Source organism: Ambystoma mexicanum, chromosome 6q, assembly GCF_040938575.1.
Source record: "Ambystoma mexicanum isolate Mex_15411 chromosome 6q, UKY_AmexF1_1, whole genome shotgun sequence".
In the NCBI taxonomy this organism is placed as follows: domain Eukaryota; kingdom Metazoa; phylum Chordata; class Amphibia; order Caudata; family Ambystomatidae; genus Ambystoma; species Ambystoma mexicanum.
This window is the reverse complement of record NC_090937.1, coordinates 398579687-398595850: the sequence shown is the minus strand read 5'-3', so window position 1 is coordinate 398595850 and position 16164 is coordinate 398579687.

Sequence of the window (16164 nt, the reverse complement as noted above, 5' to 3'; positions counted from 1 at the left end):
CGCAGAGGGCCTTTTGGAGAAATACACCAATTTGTTTGACGGGGTGGGCTGTTTGAAGGACCAGGAAGTAAAGCTTCATATTGATCCCTCTGTGCAACCCGTTACTCTGTGACATCGCCGCATTCATTTACATTTGCGGCACAAGGTGGAATTGGAGTTGAAGAAGCTTGAGAAGGCCGATATTACTGAGCGAGTGGATGGTCCTACACCATGGGGGTCCCCAATTGTGGTTGCGGCCAAACCTAAGGCCCCCGATGAGTTGCGGATTTGTGTTGATATGCGGCTACCGAATCGTGCTATTGGCCGTGAGCGACATCGCACCCCAACTCTTGGTGATATTCTTGCCGATCTTCAGGGGTCTGGTGGCTTTTCTACTCTTGACCTGAGGGCAGGTTATCATCAGGTTTTTCTGCATGTGGACTCATGACACCTCATGACTTTTTCTTCCCATGTTCGGTTGTTAAGGTATAAGCAGTTGGGTTTTGGGGTCTCATCTGCTGCTGAGCTTTTTCAGAATAGGATCAGGGGTGTATTGGCAGGGCTTCCTGGTTTTCTAAATGTTAGTGATGATGTGCTTGTTTTCTCTGGTACCTACAAGGAACATCTTTTGAGGCTGCCGCCAGTTTTGGCACGCATGGACAGTCATGGGTTGCCGTTTAATAGGCGTAAATGTAAGATCATAAAGCTGACAGTGGACTTTTTTGGGTTTGTTTTTCATGATGGGGGGCTGTTGCCAGATCCAAAGAAGGTGAACGACATAAAGATGCCACCTCCCACTGAATCTCCCACTGCAGTCCAAAGTTATTTGGGGATGGTTAACTTTTGTGGATGGGTTGTCCCCAATCTGGCCACTATCACTGAACCCTTGAGGTTGCTCACAAAGGGGAATCAGAAATGGTGGTGGGGGTAGGTGGAAGAGGACATTTTTTTCGCAGGGTGAAGGAGACATTGGTTGAGGACACTGTCATCACTTACTTTGATCCTGCGCAGGCTACGGAGATTGTGGTGGATGCTAGCCGTTTGGGCTTGGAGAAGTACTATTGCAGGTCCATGGGCAGGTGTGAGGAAGACGGCGGTGTATGCTAGTAAGGCCCGGTCTGATACTGAATGCTGATATTCTCAGATTGAGAGATGGGCATTGGTGGTCTTGTGGGGCTGTCGACATTTTCATCTTTGGGCATCCGTTTACTGACTGTGTATATGGATCACAAGCCCCTTATCCCAATTATGTCAGGTTAGGCTCTGAGACCGCCTATTCGGTTTGAGTGTTGGCTTCTGCAGTTGCAGGAGTATGGGGTGACATTAAGGGCAGGAGTGGATAATCCAGCCAATTTCCTCTCGCGTTACCCCGTGACGGCAAATATTTTGGGTGCTTGCAGTGATGAGGGGGCTGAGACCGAGGAGATTGTCTCTATGATTGCCAGGGCAGCGGTTCCTAATACAATGTTGCTTGACGAGGTCGCTGAGGCCACTAAAAATTATTCGGGTCTGTGGAATCTTGTTGCCCAGGTACGGGTTGGCTATTGGAAGTCCTTTCTGTCAGTGTCCTAGAATAGGATGCCAGAGTCGCAGGCCTTTGTGCAGGGGCTGTGGAGGATCCATCCCGAGTTGTCTGTGGGGCCTGAAGCTGTCTTGTTCTGTGGAACTCAGTTAGTGATTCCATTGGACTTGCAGGACACGATTCTGGCGTTGGCACATGTTGGTCATCAAGGGGCAAGTAAGACTAATGCTCGACTTCGAGAGAAATTTTAGTTTCCTGATTTGGAGCAGAAGGTGGATGAAGCCCTTGTGAGGGGTAATTGGTGCCAGACCGCCAGGCCGGTGGCCAAAGGGCCATCCATTGAATTGGCAGAGAGAGCAGTGGAACTGTGGAAGACGCAGAGTATAGACTTTGGGACTATATTGTAGTCTGAACACTTTTTGGTTGTGCTGGACGAGTTCTCAAGGTATCCATTCGTTCAATTTGTGGAATCCACAGCTCCAGTGCTAGTTATTATGGTGTTTGAGGGTAATTTTGTGGCACATGTGGTCCCTGTGTCTCTGAGGTCTGATAATGGCACTCCTTTTCAAGGGGTTGAGTTTAAACACTTTTTACGGTTTTATGGCATTACGCATCAGTGTATTACTCCTTGTTGGTTCATTTTTGATGGCGTATAGGACCACGCTGCATCCGTCCACTGGGATGGCGCCAGCAGAGACCTTTTTGGGAGAAAAGTGGTGTCACTCATTCCTGACCATCCTTCTCAAAGGTTGGCTGTTCCTGACCCAAAGGGGTGGAAGCAGCGGCAGGTGCACGTCAACAGTCAGGAGTATGGGAGGAGGGCCCTGGGTGTTGAAGGTCCTGTGGTCGTTAGAACTTGGTGTTGGGAGATCCAAAAATGTGACTCATAAACTGTGTCTCCTGCATGAGGTTGAACCATGGACAGTTGAGTCTTAACGGGTCCGTGGTAACTGTGCAGAGAGGACTGGAATCAATGAATCAAAACGCTAGTTGGTTTAGGCGGGTGGCTCCACCTCTGGTAGATGGGACTGAGATGGATGAATTTGGTTCCCTGGATGATGATGACCGAGTTATGCCAGATGTTGTGGGGTGCATTTAAAGGCTCTAGACAGAAGCCCCTCTCACCTGAACAGCAGAATTTAAACACTGCCACCAAAAATGGCCTTGTTTTGCTCTTATTTCACATGAGTGGCAGGAATTTCTACACTGCAACCAAAAATGGCCCTGTTTTGCTCTTATTTCACATAAGTGGCAAGACGTTCTACAGTGCAACCAAAAACAGCCTTGTTTTACTTTCATTTCACATGAATGACAAGGAGTTATGACGCAACCAAAAACGGCCTTGCCTTACATTTTTGTTACCTCGGGGGCAAGAATTTCAACACTACAACCAAAAACGGTTTTTGCTCTCCCTTGCAAATGAACAGCAGACCTTTAAACATTGCAAACGAAAAACGGCTTGGCTTTTTCTTTGTATTCATGTCAAATTAAAGAACCACGGGGAAATGGGGCCTACCCATCATCATCTATGGACAAGCAGCAATATAAATTCACCCAAGAAGGACAAATCAAAGAATCCTGTGACCTGCAAGACAGGATTTTAACCATTAAAAGCAAAATCCACCTGCACACGTGTGAAAATAAAAACAGCTTTAAAAAGCCACAGTTTCAAAAGATAGCACTGCTCACAGGAAATGTCAGAAAGCAAAACCTGATGTGGGTGGGGTGACCAAAGCAAATTTATATTATGTTTCCCCCACCAGACTCCAGTGACCATTGAAGAGCCACTTGCTGCAGGAAAAAAACAGTTCTGGCAGGGGCAGGAAACTTCACAATTAAAGGCCCTGCTTCCAGCTGGAAGTCGCACCTACCAGCGGACAACCCTGCGATAAAATGTGATGCTGCTGAGGGCGTCATCATTACCTGTTCTGCAGACATGAAGGCAGGAGCCCAGAGATTTCAAAGAAGGCAAAGTGTGACTAAAGCATGACCAGGAGGTGTGAGCCCTTCCTGCACCCACTACAAAGAGCAAACTGCCAATTTCAAAGGTAGTCATAAAAATCTCTGGTCACCGGCTGAGCCCAGAGGAAGACAGATGGCTGTCGGGGAAGAAGCGTCCCTCACCCCACAGGTGGAACAAGACACTCCCAATTGACATTAAAAGACTGATTTCATTTTAGGCATTTTTTGCAGCAATCAGAATGAGGGTTAATTTCGTTTTTCTGCCATTTTCTCATGTAATTTCCAGGCAGTTTAAAACATATAACTTGCATTTCTCTAGGATTTTGGGGATTGAAATGGCCAGTTAAGACTAGTTTCTGGCTGATCTGAACAAGTGACAAATATGACAGTTGGTGAAAAGATGGAAAATGAAATTAGGAACATGCTTGATCATTTGCAGAATCATAACTGTTATACATTTTATGAAAAGGACAAACATTTTCCAAATGGCCATGCTACATCGTATGGATTTGGCGACCTACTTATCGAAGTCCCCATGACCAGCTAAAACCGCATATCTGTTTCACATGGCACTGGCTAGTATAATTATGAAGTTATGAGACACAACTATTTTTGCCAAAAAGTGGTAATGAGATCAAAGAATTGTAATAAATGCAAACAGACAGATGGTGCTCCCTTCCATTGAACCAATCATGCTAGGAGGCAGAGAGGGGAATGGTAAACTCTCCTATCCGAGCGGCAGGGTTAATTACAGGGTACTCCAACTAGATTGTAAAGTTAGTGATGTCATTTTTGCTATATAAGGGGGGCTGTACTAGGTCAGGGGGAGACGCACAAAAACCGGGAGACAGGAGAAGGAGGGCAGAGAAAAGGCTGCTGAACCTTACTTTCTTTGAGAGTGCAGTAACCAGATCCCTTGCACTAGCTGTCTAGAGTGCCTTGAGATCCAGCTGGCTTTCCTGAATCCTAAACCAAGGCTTGCTTTGTAAGTAGTATATAAACCTAGACCTAAATTGCATATACACCTTAATTTCTGGAGTAGTACATTTAATCCAATACCCCATTGGAAACCCTAATTTGCCAGTGTAATCCAGTCATCTTCCCCTAGAAGAATCTCTTATTTGCTTGTGTATGTTGGCATATCTCCTTTCAAAAATCTCTTGGTGTCTGTGTAAATCCTTAATATATTTTTAAGTAAATCAAATAATTCCCCCATTGAAATTCACTGTACAAGATTGTTGAAATTCAAAATCAACCATCTTGTACCTGGTGTTTATATTTAATTGTTATAGTCATTAAAGTGTTGCCTCAAAATAATCAGTCTCGTTATAATTAAAAACCGAATTTGTCCGTGTATTGTGTGTACAACCGAAAAATTCCTATTTGCATCTGTCCTATTATTTTGTTAAGGATTTCAATCGGGCGACACACCTTGGTTTTACCCTAGGATGTAGCGCATAATTGGAATGGTTTATCTTTATTTTCTATGAATTCAATTTGAGATGGCACACAACACGCCTCACACCCCCTTTTACAAATACCCCAGGTCACAATGGACCATGAACCAGGCCGGTTGGTGGTAATGTAATATTTATTTACATTAGTGGCTCCAAGATGTGTCTGCAGGTGTCCGCAGGGGACGCCAAGGAAGCCAGCAGCTAACAGACACCAACAAAAACTGTGAGTGTGGCATGGGTGGGGAGTAGGGCAATTACTCTACTCCAGAAAACCACTGCCACTCTATCTTACCTCCCAATAACATAGAGTGCCATAATATTAGCATGTCCACATTTAGACAGAATTGTAAATATTAGCCTGTCCACACTTAGACAGAATTGTAAATATTAGCATGTCCACATTTAGACAGAATTGTAAATATTAGCATGTCCACACTTAGAATTGTAAATGTTAGCATGTCCACACTTAGATAGAATTGTGAACATTAGACTACGTCGCATCTAGATGGAATTGTGAATGTTGGCATGTCCACACTTAGATAGAATTGTGACTTTGTGATAGAATTAGACATTGAATGTTAGCATGCCCACACTTAGATGGAATTGTAAATATTAGTATGTCCACACTTAGACAGAATTGTAAATATTAGCAGGTCCACACTTAGATAGAATTGTGAACATTAGCCTATGTCGCATGTAGATGGAATTGTGAACGTTGGCATGTCCACACTTAGATAGAATTTTGACTTTGTGATAGAATTAGACTTTGAATGTTATTATGCCCGCACTTAGATGGAATTGTGAATATTGGCATGCCCACACTTAGATAGAATTGCGAACATCAGCCTGCGTCGCATGTAGATGGAATTGTGAATGTTGGCATGTCCACACTTAGATAGTATTGTAAATAAATATTAGCATGTCCACACTTGGATAGAATTGTGAACATTAGCCTGCGTCGCATCTAGGTAGGACTTTGAATGTTAGCATGCCCGCATTTAGATAGAGTTGTAAATATTAGCATCTCCACACTTAGATAGAATTGTAAATAAATACTAGCATGTCCACACTTAGATAGAATTGTGAAAATTAGCCTGCGTCGTATCTAGATGGAATTGGATTCTGGACAGACCGGGATAGGGGTCTGGACATTGGCCTGTGCCGCATCTAGATGGGATTGTGAGGGTCGGCAAGTGCCACACTTAGACAAAACTGTGAATGTTAGCATGCTAAAGGTCAGGTAACCCACTAACCAATATAACCTCAAACTCTGCATACTTATCTCACTCAAAAACTCACACAACCATCTCTCGCACCACAAGCGGCACGCACTTCACAACACTGTAACAACACATAAGCCGGAACAACAGCACACGCGGACTGACACCGATCCAATACCCGCACCAAAGCTCAGCACCCGGTGTATACCGAGTTGAAGCTGCCAACAGAACAGCACTCCTCTCACTATCCTACTCCCTCTTCACCTTACTAACCCATCCCACCTTATCGTTCAAAGATCCGCCAGAGCACCTAGGGACCAATTCCGTTGGTGCGCGGTACAAATACCTTTAACCTTTAACATTTAAATTCAAAGGAAATCATACACATTTTAATATTGGGCAGCAATCACCAGTGGGGTGATAATTACAATGGAAACTGAAGCAATACACTTAGTTAACCTCCTATAAGAACATATCCAAAGCACAATTGAATAGGAGCACTTTTTCAATTAGGATAGATAGCACCAGAGTGAAGATTTCCGCCTGCAATGTTCCCTCAACCCACAATTTATCGAATTCTGAGTGTATAGAAAGATGCAGCAGGTAGTCAGGGATACGAGGCAGCAAACAGAATCAAAATCCTACCTTCCCTCACAAAATATGCAATCGCCTAAAATGACACTCAGAAATGGACAAATAAATAATTAAGGGCAGGAAAAGTACAGCAGGAAATTCCCCCTTGCCAGGTGAAGATCCTCTCTGGTGGTAAGTCATTGTCACTGTCATTGTCAAAACAGTCATTGGGGATTGGTCCTATCGGTTCATTTCCTAGATCCATGGAAAAATGTTGGTCATCAACCGCCATTCCAATATTGGTGCCTGCGCCCAGAGTGATACTCCTGAGGTCGATGTTATCCACCACTATTGGAATGGAGTTGCATTCTACATTGACTAATGGGTTTGGGTTTAACCCTGACCCCTGCTGTTGGAGATGGGCAGTGAGGTGTACATATGAATCAGGATTTTGCAGTTTCTGTCCTCTTTTAATTTTTAATTCAAGTGGGAATTGTTGGGTCCATCCTGGGATGGTGACCCAATCTCCAATTTGAACTTCAACTGCATACGGCAGCAATTGGACTGACCGAAATGCTTTTTCAGAATCATAAAAGCCCATGGGATTGCCCCCTAGTCGTGACCAGGCTTTGTAATTTATCAGGTCCAAATTAATGGCAAACCGATTGGGAATGTCACTTCCTAAGTAGAATGCACTAGGGACATCTCGCACGACCCAACAATCATGTTCTATGCTTTTGTTACCTATACAAACTTTGAGCATACACCTGCTAGGCAGGAGATGTTTGGAATTGGGAGTTTTCAGGCCCATTTCCCACTTATCGATCAATTTAAATGTGGGAATGGCTGGATCTTTTGAGAGCATTCTGAACATGGCTTCATGATGAAGCTCTTTCCGTTGTTCACGCACACTCGGACGAGAACAGACTCCTTCCCCTCATTTAACTGAATAGGGATGAACAACAGTTCTCTCATTTTCTGAATATCAGATAAACTTTGAGCTGGTTTCTCATCACTTTTGACTATAGAATTGGGATTTTCAGATTGTGAATCAGTATAAAATTTCAAAGTATTTCTTTCCAGTGTGGAATGCCACTTAAAACTGAAAGGAAGGTTGAGTTTTAGGAATGGAGCAGAGTTCCCATCACCAGTTTTTTGTCCTACAGCAATTACTGTCACGTCAGGTATTTGATTGTTCTGGAAATTAAACTCAATATGATCTGATTTTTGTTCAACCATGTGGCATGTGCCATTTAAACTAACATGGTTGCCACTCTGTTTTAATTTTATAGGCCTGATAGTCTGAGTCCAGAGGACCTTGTTCACACAGTCTATTAGGGGGGACAACCTGCGCAGGCTGTCATTCCCTAGTAGACAGGGTGTTCTCTCTGGAGTTACGACTATGACCAGGTGTTTCACTTTGTGTCGCCCAATTTTTATTTCCAAATCCGCAGTCCTCTCGACAGAAATTCCCTTCCCGTCGAAGTTCTGGAGTTGTCCAGGAAGCGGGTTGAGAGGGATCTGGTATCTCTTCCCCATTACTGAATTTTGGCTGCTCAAAGACCCTTTTTGACAGAAGATTGGCTTGGGATCCAGTGTTCACCAGTGCTGAAATTGGACATTGCCCTTGCACTTGAAGGGGGCATAAAATCTCCCCTCTTTCTTCTCAAGTGGGCAAAATTAATGTGCATTTTGGGTAAGCTGGGTGGTCAATTTCTTTATTTTGGACTCTGACCCGGTGGCAATTTGGACAATTTTCTGTATCCGAGTCTGGGGATCTGTAATATAAATTTGACACCCTGAAATAGCTGGGGATTTGGGAATCCCCTGTTTCCCTAATTATGTGCTGCCCCCTTTTACCTGGAGGCAGTCACTAGGACCAGTTTGTGGGGAGGATCCCTCCTTTCCTATCTTACTCTCAGAATGGCAATTCTGGGGTTCAGGGATAGGTGACTCTGAATCAGCCCCCACACCCATCCAGTCTTCATTTAAATCTCTTGGAACCCATTTTTCTTTGGGAGGAGTTCCCCTGTCCCTGAAGGAGAAGATGTTTTTCCCAGAATCCTCTAAGAATTCTTCCCCTTCAAACTGGAGGACACTCACTTCCTTCACAAAATTTGCCTTTTTACTGTCTTTATTTCTCCTACCAACCCTCTGTTCCCTGGGTTGCAGATTTTCGGGGGTAAGAGATTTTTGTTCCGGTTCCTGGGTGTCCAGGGGCTTTTCACGGGTGAGGAAGGAAACTTCCTCTAGGGATTTACACCTCCCTTGCCCTCGTGACTCCTCCTCTGGAACGGATGAGTTGTCGGGGTTCTCTCCCCGTCATTGTTCTGGGATGCCAGACCCTTGGTTTGTGGGGTTCTGAGCCGCCATGTTCATCTGAGGGTTTTGTTGAGCCCTCAACATGCAACCCAGATCCTGTGTTAAGTTCTGGATCTGGCGCTCCAGTTGAGACACCCGTTCCGGCTGGTACTGGGGTCTCTGTTCATACCTCGGTTGTTCTCGGGAAGGGTAACTATCCCGTCTCCCAGAGTACCCTGGATATTGTGGATTTTGGTAACCCTCCACCGTTGGCCTCCCCTCTCCCTGATTGAGTTATCTGGGTTCCTGAAACCGGGGAAAGAAAGGAGGGTTGTCCTGCAGGTTGGGGTTTTGTGGATACCAGGGAAAGAAACTTAACCCAGGATTCGGGGGATTACTGCCCTCCTGAGCAGTGTTACCAACTTGCGACTTTTATTTAGCGAGAAAGCACGGCCCCCTCGTGACTTTTTTTGGGAAAAGCGGCTAGTGAGAAATCTAGCTATTTTTTTCAATTGGTTTGGAGACTTGTGTCATTTACACAAGTTTCCAAACCAATAGAAAAAAGTGGGGCCGTGCTTTCTCGCTAAATACAGAGAAAGTCGTCTTGCTGGCAACACTGGTTATATGGCCGTGCATGTGTGCAATGGCTGCTTGTTATTGCTTCGGCTTATCTTAGAGACCTTCCCGCTCTGACCAATAGGAGAACGTTCTTGCCGTGCACCTTACTCTGCATTGATAGATTTGTCTGCTAAGTTTTTCTTTGTCTAATAATAAATATACTTTCTCTAGACATGTCAAACTAATGCAATATTGTGACATTGTGTTTATATATGTAGAATAGCTGGATTATAAAATTCTAGCATATTCAAAATGGCAGTTCATGTTTAAGAAGCTACAACAGAACATGCAATACATTATATTAATAACAGCCAACCTAATCATTGTGGGGTTTAATTAAATACTACTGCATTTGCATGTCCATGTATGCATATGGATGTAATGAGTTTGCATCTGTGCATTCGCGACTTTCATTACAAAAAAGGGGTGGGCTCAAGGAGAGGCTATAACAATCATGCCCTCGGCAACCACCCATCATGCACCTGAGGAATTATGCAAATTAGGAAATGACATCATTTTGCTACTTCTAGCTACTTTTATGACGGCCAATAGCTACTTTTCTTACTAAGGAGTTGGCAACACTGCTCCTGAAGGAAGTTAGGAGGGAAGTTTCCCGGGGAAGTACTTACCTGGAGGCACCCCCTTGGGCTGGGGGAGTCCATACGTACCCCATTACAGGTCGGTTGCCCATGTATCTGGGACTTACATAATCAGGAGAATTAGGGGTCCCATTGGTGGGATTACATCCCTGGTTGTTTGTGATTGGCCTGAAGACCTTCTTGACCTCTGGTTTTGCTGGTTTGGGATTGGTGCATTTTTAGGCTCCCCCATTTCTAGGTCCAAAATGGGGGCAACCTTCACCTCTGCCACCTTAGCAGCAGGAGGGCTGTTGGCTGGTTTAGGGTTTTTGGTCTGATTTTTATTTTCTGCATGTTTTGGTCTTCATATATCCGGGTACCCTGCTCTATTACCAAGTCCAGAGATCTTTTATCATGGAAATCCCCCACCAGCTGGATTATAATGAGCGCATGAAAGTAGGTAGTGATAAACTCTTCGCTATCCATGCGCACCCTCTTGGTGGATTGGGCAAAGGCGCGTTTTAATTCCTGCACAAACTCTCGTGGGGCCTGGTCTTCCCCACATTGCAGATTGTAGGCTGCTCTGCAAGCCTCTTGGGGGTTTCTATGGGTCGAAAAGGGCTTGAAGATGGCGGCCTTGTAGGTGGACCATCTTGAATGTTTTCGGTCTTCCAGTCCAGCAAAGAAGCTGGGGTACTATGGACAGAATGTCCTTTTGGCATAATCTATACAGTTCTGGCTATCTTTTATGTGAAATGTGTCCATCATTTGCTCATAGAGTTCCAAATGCTCCCAGACAGAATATTTTGAGTTTTTATTGTGCAGTGTCATGAAATTCCTGATGGCCTTGATCTGCCTAATGGGGTCTTTCACCAGAACTCTTTTTGGTTTATCTGCCTTCTTTCGCTCCGTCACCAGAGTCCATTCGCCCTCAGACTTAGTGGCGCTGCTATTTGAGGTTCCCTCATGATCATCTAGGCGCTCCCTGATTCTGCAAGCTTGGGAGGGGGGTTGCAGAATGGTGGGGCCTAGTTTCTTCTCCCCTGTGGCCCACAGGAGAGTAGTCTTCTGACTCCTCCCTGCTTCCAGGGTTGGCAGACTATCCCCCCACTACCCCGATTGGGTGGAGGTCTTCAGGAAGCTATTTCTGGGTCTCTTTTCCTGTTGTTCTTGTGCAAATCGAACCAACGGGTCCCTTTGGAGGTAGTGATTCTGCAGATCGAATTCCCTGACTTACTCCTCATTGGAGGTTTCCGGGCCAGAGACACCAACCATTATATATTTGTCCCTATCCAGGGATGCCCTTCTATCAATTTCTGGGGGGCGCTGACTGTAAAGACTGGAGGAGGTGTCTGTACTTCTGCTCTCTATATGGTAGAGGAGAGGCACAGAGGACCCCAGTCAAGATTCTCTATTCGGTAGCTATGGTTGAGCAATCAAGGCCTAGCTTCTCAGGAGGTGATGCAGGCTGGTTCTTAATAATAATAATAATAATAATAATTAGGCTTTTATATAGCGCTACAAACCCTCAGGTATCTGAGCGCTGCTTATTATTACCCACGGTGTGTGGTGCTCATTTATCGACCTCGGAAGGATGAAAGGCTGAGTTTGGCCCCGCCGGGATTCGAACCTGCGTTAACAGGCTCTGCACGGGTGTCAAAGCGGGCGCTCTACTCGCTGTGCCACTTGACCGGCTAAGTACAGTGTAGTCCTCAAGCCCCCACAAAGGAATGGCCACACACTGTATTAGTTAAAACTTTATATAATTAATATGCAAGGTTATATACACTATCACAATAACTCACTTTGTGCTCAGAAAATCAATAATGGTAAATATATACAGTTCTAAAGTGGTACCACAATTATTATCGGATCTCATTAAAGTGCATCAACTATACTGTCAAAATGCCACACAGATCAATAAAGAGGAAACCAGCAGTAGAGAGGGGAAGGAAAGCAAGATGGTTGAACAATTGGCAGAATGCTGACCTTTACCAACTAGGCACAATTCTGTGTGGAGATCCCCCCACCTGGGCAACCTGTAAAGCAAAGATGTATCACAAGCCCAGTCCATATATTGTTCTACGTGTCTTATTTCCCTCTACAATAGTTTTACAGCCCCAATGTACCTGGAATTGTAGCGTTCATCGTCGGGGAATCAACAGCCCTTCTTGAGTGCCCTCCCTTTAAGGCATGAGTCACGGGTCGTTGAATGTCCGACGGAGAACAGGGTGAACTACGGCGGTGAAGTGGCAGCTTCGTTCCTAGCGGTGGTAGTCGATGACGAAGCGTTGGCGTCCTGCAAGGAAGACGCGTGTGGGGCACCTCGGTGAAGGTAGTTCTGGACCGCAAAGAGTTGTTGAAGAACTGTGGCCCAGCAAGGGCGTCGAGTCGTCAGCGTCTCTGTGGTCTTTAGGTGGCGGGAAACCCACCGGTGGATGTTCTTCGGCGTGTCGACGGTCGGGCCTTCTCCATCGGGATAAAGTGGGCGGCGATGCAGACAAGAGCGTCCTTGGCTCAAATTAAGTTCTTAGGCAAACGGGAGCACAGCGGCTCCAGTCGGCGACAGCGGTCGTCGACAGTGGCGGACAACAATCCGGGCGCTTCTCTTTGGGATTCCCCGGCAGTCCCCGTCTCCGGTCGACAGCCTGTCGTAGGTCTGTCTACCAGGGAGCTTTGGCAAAGATCAGCTGGTGCACGATGGTCCCTTATAGCTCGGGAAGAGGGCGCCTTACCAGGTCCTCTCTGGGGCAGTTCTTGAAGACACAGCAGCTTGTGAAGGAGAGCAACAGCAATTCCTCTCAGCAGGGCTTCAAGGTTAAGCTTCAGTTTCAACTCCAGTTTCTCTTCAGCTTCTGGACACGAATTCTAGCAGTGAGAGGCCCCCAGATATACTAGTTGATCTCCCATTCATTCTGCTGGGTCACAATCAGGCAACCAATCGGTCAGAAGGGCATTCATGCAGGCAGCCATCCAATCAGGCATCCAATCAGGTACATAGTGCATTCAGGCCATTCACTCCTCTCCAGACACTCACAACAAGTTATGTGTATTGGGACAAGTACCCAGCCATTCAACTCTCCACAATGCATTCATACCAGTTTCGGGCAGGGCTGTCTCAGTCATTGTGTCAAACACCAGATACTAGACACCCCCAACACAGAATGCGTATTCGTCACACACTCCATTCACCCAGGTCCCTCCCACAGGGTCTACCCACAACATACAGTCACTGGGAAGGCTCCAGCCAGTCTGGCCTGGACTTCACAACAACACCATACATGGAACTTCCACCCAACAGCCGGTCAGGGGGAAGGGACAGAGTCAGGGCTTCCCAGGACTTTGGTAAAACACAGTAACAGGCAATAGAAAGTAAGAGGCCACGGGGGCCAACTTGTTTCCTATCAGGAATCAACTGATCCCAATTGCAGGGTCTGGGTATCCCAAAATGGAGGATACTCGGAGCACCAGTCAAATTCAGCATGGAGCTACCACCAGCCCATACCCTGCTCTGTGGGCCACACACAGGTGCCCAAAAACATACACTAGGGGCACAGGGATGTACCCCTACCCATGGGTGCCATAAGGGTATCCCATGGGTCTGTGCACCAAACCAAAAGAGAGAGCTGCACCGCCAGGAGTCCCACATGAACTCCTGCCTGGAAGACACAACAGAACACACAATAAAAAGCAGTAAAGGACAAGGATACGGAGGCCCTGTCCCTGCGATGCATATCCAGCATCACACTGACCTGTCAGCTCCATCATGCTAGACCTATTAAATTCTGATGGCCTCATGGTTTCTGGCTCATGTGAACCGGTAGCCATGAAGTCAGCAGTACACAAAGTATTAAATGGGGTTGAGTCTCTTAGTAGAGAGGTTATCATACTATTATCAGGGGTTGCCCTATACATCTCTACCTAGATCCTATAGATCTAGGATACCCTTTCTCCAACCTCACTAGTTTTTCCTTCTCAGCCCCTATCTCTTGATAATAGGCAACGATCTGACGCTTTTGCTCGGCTATCAGGGCTTTACTGGCCTCTATGACCCGCTCTTGAGCTGCCACTTGCTTGTGGAGCCCATCTTTCTCCTCACATTATATATTATAATGGCCTCATTATCTCTTTGGGCTGCTTGTATAGTTTGGGGACACTGAGCCAATTTTTGTTACAGGAGACTCACCTCCCGAGTCTGTGCATTTTTAGTTTGGGCGTCCTCTTCCAGAACACCTTCTACCCGCCTGGTGTGCTCCAATAACTTTTCATATTCTGTTTTGAGTTCATTTAGTTTCTGGTGGCCCAACTCACTTTCCTGTAACTCTGTTTTAAAATGTCTTAGTTCCTGACATAGGGCATCTTTCTCCTGATTTAGGGTGCCCCTCTGTTCAGCCAGGTCATCCCTTTGTTGCTTGATGGTATTTAATTTCTGGCGCTCTTGATCAAATTCTGCTTGGGAGTGGAGTTCTTTAATAATGAGTTTATTATTCTCCTCTTCCAACCTTTTGACCTGATCTTGCAGCATGGTGATTTGTCCTTTCCTCACACTCTATTTTTAATGCATTTAATTGGGCCTCTTGGTCTACATTATTCTGCTCTTGTAGAGCCAAGTCCTCTTTTAATTCTTTTATGTAATTTCCAGATTCTACCTCCAAATCTTGGCTCTTTTGTACTTTTCGATCCGCTAATTTTAGCTCAGTCTGAATTTGAGCAAAAACTTTGCATTGATTTTGCGCAAGAGTTCTATTTTCCTCATGCTTTTCCCGCATCACTCCCATATGGAGATTCATGTAGGCTGCGATTCTGACAATTTTAATCTGGTCCTCTTTAATTTTCAGAGTCATCTATGACTCGTTCAAAGCTTGATGTAATGGGTGTAACGCTCACCTGATTCCCGCAGAGGCGCCGGTCTTGACTGGGTGAATGCCGTATCTTCAAAGGTGATGTGTAACACACGGTTGGCTCTTTGGGCTGGACCTCTGTGCACTGTATGTCTGACTCGAAGAGTAAGATGTCTGCAGATAGAAAATATGGGATTAATGAACTGGGGTTATTGGGTGCCTCTCTCCTCTTCCCTTTCTCTTCTCCTGTAGAACCCCAAAGGTTAACACCCTCACCTTAGGTAAGTGAGCGCCGAGCTCTCCATCTGCCTCGGGGCAGGGTGCTGTAACCAGTTTCTTCACTGGATAAGGGTGCAGGCCTCTTGACCACAGAGGACTGCTGTCCGTCGTTAACTGCACGAACGGTAAGTTCTGCGCACTTCAAATGTCTTAAAAGTCTTTTGTAATGATATCTCTTGTTTTGCAGGGTTCCGGCGATGGCGGATGGCGGGCTGATGAGAGTTGAGGATCGAACCTGCGTGAGGAATAGAAGCGCCTGGATGCATGTAAGTAAGCGCTTGTAGCCTGCTTCACGATGCGCACTAACTGTGCCTTTTATCTTGCAGGTACAAGTTCGGAGCTTTAGAGAAGCTGAAGGGTGCTGGAATACCCACTGGATTCAGCGTGGGAAGGAGCAATGGCACGTGAGTAATAAAGTTGCCCAATGTCTTTAAACGCACCTTCTTTTGTCTTTCAGATGCGGGATGCAGCGCCGAAGGCCTCCGGAGCGTGCGAAGAGCTGGCAAGCTTTTGTCTTTCAGATGCCGGAATGCAGTGCGAAGACCTCCGGAGCATGCGAAGAGTAGGTAAGCCTTTGTCTTTCAGATGCCGGAATGCAGCGCGAGGCGTTGGTGACAGCCGATGGACCAGGTAAGAGATGCGCTGCCACTGAAGACCGTAGTGCTAACCTGTTCTTTCTTTGTCTTTACAGGTGCTGCTGACTGGATTCCAGGATGGTAAGCCTTTGTTCCCTTAGGCCCAGGATCAGAAGCAGAAGACACGATGAGCGTTCTGCTGCAGAGAATGCAGAATAACGCAAAGCAAGATTCATCCATCGGGTGTGGTTTAAATAGC